This window comes from Anneissia japonica, unplaced genomic scaffold, assembly GCF_011630105.1.
Source record: "Anneissia japonica isolate Jap-2015-1 unplaced genomic scaffold, ASM1163010v1 scaffold287713_len945575_cov184, whole genome shotgun sequence".
Lineage (NCBI taxonomy): Eukaryota > Metazoa > Echinodermata > Crinoidea > Comatulida > Comatulidae > Anneissia > Anneissia japonica.
The window spans coordinates 867,975-871,922 of record NW_022725774.1 but is presented as its reverse complement, the minus strand read 5'-3'; the positions used below and the strand labels follow the sequence as shown (position 1 = coordinate 871,922).

The 3,948-nt window shown below is 34.5% G+C and overlaps 1 protein-coding gene across 1 annotated transcript in view; it reads left to right on the top strand.

Annotated features, from left to right (window-relative positions):
• LOC117112893 (adhesion G-protein coupled receptor G7-like) overlaps positions 1-3,948 on the top strand; it is a gene marked incomplete at its 3' end in the record, with an annotated part of 49,096 nt that overhangs the window by 13,476 nt on the left and 31,672 nt on the right. The gene's annotated exons all lie outside the window — the stretch shown is intronic.

The following is a 3,948-nucleotide window of genomic DNA, read 5'->3' as shown; positions in this document are numbered from 1 at the left end:
TATGGGCCTGTGACTATTCTTCGAACCAGATGTGTATAAGAGACAGATATTAATCATCAATCAAAAAATAAAAACATATTTATATAGTGGCAATATCAAGAAGTGTTCAGTGGCGCTGTTACACTTTTTCAGAATGCTCTTGAAAAAAGGTAAGCTTTCAGATTGCTCTTGAACACATTCACATTTGGTGAGTTTCGTATTTCAGCGGGCACTTTGTTCCATAAATATGGTGCAGCACAGCAAAAAGAACGCTTCCCGAAAGATTTCAATTTCCATCTGGGTGTGTATAACTGATGTTTTTTAGAAGACTGAAGGAATCTTGATGGTTGCAAATTCTGAAGAATGTTGCGTATATAGTTATGAGCATGACCATTGAGAGCTTTATAAGTTAACAATAAGGATTTTGAATTAAATTCTGTAGTGAACTAGAAGCCAGTGGAGATCGTTTAAAACTGGTGTCATGTGATCAGATTTCCTCTTCTTAACAATGATTCTGTCAGCTGCATTTTGTGCTCTTTGAAGACGTAAAATTAATGTATCAGGTAGTCCATATAGCAAAGCATTGCAATAATCAAGCCTGGACGATACCAGGGCATGAACAAGTACTTCACATGTATGCTGCGATAAATACTTCCTGATTTGACCAATCTTTCGAAGAAAAAAGTTGATTGAACGAGACATATTCATGACATGTTTTGGTGAGTAAGTGAAGTATCGAAAAGAACACCAAGATTCCTGGCTGATGTTACAGGCTGAATGAGACAGGAACCAATGTTCACACCCTCAACTTTTAATGGTAAAGGGATTAAACCTTGACTGAAAAATTACAACTTCCGTTTTTGAATCATTAAGCTTTAGTTTATTTTGTGTCATCCACATTTTTACAGCACTAAAACATACTTCAACTGAGTTGATAACGGCAGAAAAATCTGAGCAAGAGAAAGATAAATATATGTGTGTCATCCGTATACAAAATTGAGATTATGACACCATATTAGTTACCCCAATGGAAGTATATAGATGTTAAACAAGATTGGGCCCAGGACAGAGCCCTAAGGCACTCTAGAACATACACATTTCTAAGAAAATAAATGGCCGTCAATATTAACAAATTGAAGTCTGCCTGTTAAGTATGTACGCATCCACTGAAGAGCTAAATGCCCGATTCCCAAATCTGATAGGTGACGTAGGAGGATTTCGTGGTCTATTGTGTCAAATGCAGCAGATAAGTCTAAAAGTGTGAACAGCACACATTTTCCACTGTCAAGTGATAACAAGATGTCATTCTTTTTTGGTAAAGTTCTTTCGTCTATCTCAAAATAAGTAATTATTTTAGGGGACCTCAACATAAACTGGCCATGTCGATCTTCTAAGATATATAAGGACTATTATAATAATATGCTAAATTTGGTATCTTTATCACAAATTATTAAAGTCCCTACAAGAGTGACAAGTTATGTCATCTATTATCGATCATATACTTGTCAGTGATATCAGTAAAATAAGTATAACAAGGTGTTACTGAAGTTGGACTAAATGACCACTTCGCCACATATTGTACATATAAAAACTAAAAAATAACTGTCTCTCATAAACAATTACATATTAGATGTATTTAATGATATGTTACTCTCTAGGAATTGGTCAAATATTTTTAGCACAAATGATGTAAATACTGCATGGAGTAATTTTAAATATATTTTCTTATAAACTCTGGATCAAATTGCTCAATTAAAAACTGTACGTATAAACATAATACAGAAAAGTGGATGACTCCCGACATCTTAAGTAAGATTGAAAAACGAGATTGTGTTTTAAAGGCATTAAATAAGGATAAAAATAATGCTGTTCTCTGTGATCAATATAAGCAATTAAGAAATGCTATTCAAAAAGATATTTAAAAAAAAGGGTAAAGCTAAAATGACCATGAAAATTATGGAATTGTCTAAATTGTTTGGGAAGCAGTTAAAAGATAAAGCTTAAACAAACAATGTTGCACTAAAATTATAAAGCAATGTCTGTAATGACCCCCAGGAAGATTCTAACCACTTAAATAATTACTTTACTACTATTGCATCTACCCTTTTTGCCAAATTACCAACTCCTCCAAAATTATATGATGTGAATTCTAAATGTTTTAAACATTTTTATAAAAATAAATTAATAATATAAGATTTGATTTCACTATGGTCGATGAAGATACTGTTGAGATGAACTCAGAAGATTAGATTCGTCCAAATGTCCTGGTATAGATAAAATATCCCTCCACGTTTCCTGAGAGACAGTGCGGCTACTATAAAAACTAGTATAGCACATATTTTCAATCTTTCTCTTTCTCAATGGATAGTTCTAGACGTTTTTAAACTGGTTAAAATTAAACCAATCCATAAAAGTAATTTAAAGACTGATACTAGTAATCATAGGCCGATCAGCATATTGAATGCGGCATCTAAGGTTCTGGAGTTGTACAGCAAATCATATTTGAAAGCTATGTATCTGAAAACGAGCGAAGAGCATACAAAACTTCAATCTTCAAAAAAGGTACATGGTCAAAGCCTGAAAACTATCGACCAATATGTCAACATCTATGATGGGGAAAGTACTGGAAAGCATTATTCGAGATCATCTTGAGCATTTAGTTATATAACCATAGTCGTCTTATTAGTGATTCACAGCATGGCTTTCCGACAGGAAAATGTTGTACCAGAAACCTTGAATACCTCGAATATCTTACTAAATCTGTTGATGATTGAGCTCCAGTAGACGTAGTGTACCTTGACCTAGCAAAAGCTTTTGACACATTACTACATAAGAGATTAGTAAACCAAGCTTAAAGCCTGTGGAATCGATGGGAAAGTTCTTCAATGGATTCAGTCATGGTTATCAAATAGGAAACAGAAGGTTATTGCTCCGGGAACACAATCAGAATTTTAAAATGTTACAAGCTCTGTCATCCAAAGGTTCAGTATTGGGGCCATTGTGCTTCCTGATTTACATGAATGATATGGAAGACAGGATTAGTGAACTATCACAAATCAGCTAATTCGCAGACGATAAAAAGCTTTCCCACACTGTTACCACTCAAGAAGAAATTAGGAAAATGCAAGAAACCAACTCCAGACTTGGGCCGACAAATGGCAGATGAATTTTAATGCCAATAAATCTGGAGTTATACATGTAGGCTACCATAACCCACACAACACTTACACAATGGGAGGCAAAATACTAAAGGAGACCTGGGAATATTTATGCATAAGTCACTGAAAGTATCAACATAGTGTGCTGCTGCCTCAAAGAAAGCAAACAGAGCCCTTGGTATGATCAAGAGAAACTAATCTAAAACACATCATCCTCAGATTAGTGCGTCCTCACTTAGACTACTGTATGCAAGCATGGAGTCCTCACAAGGGAAAAGACAAAAAGTTGTTGGAAAAGGTCCAAGCACGGGTGACAAAAATTATCCCAAACTTAAAAGATCTACCATACGAGACACGATTATCAAGATTAAAATTAACAACACTTCGTAGAAACAGAGGTGACCTCATACAAACATATTGGATTGTAACACAGATAGATAAAAGCAAGTCTACAAAAATGTTTAAGCAAACTGAATACGAAAAAACAAGAGGACATTCTTACAAGATAAAGAAAGAAAGATCAAACTTAGATGGTAGGAAATACTTCTTCAGCCAGAGAGTTATAAATGACTGGAACAAACTACCACAGAGTGCAGTATCTGCTCCGAATCTACTCAGCTTCAAAAAAGAAATAAACAAGCTCATGGGTTTATAATGGGCCGAATAGCCCCTTAACCCTGCTGATTCAAGGCAAGGTAAATTCAAGCTAACTCCAAGGTGTGTAAGACGCTTAGCATTAATTTTAAGCGATTTGATATGATTCCACAAGTTATATATATATATATGTATATGTATATATATGTATATATAT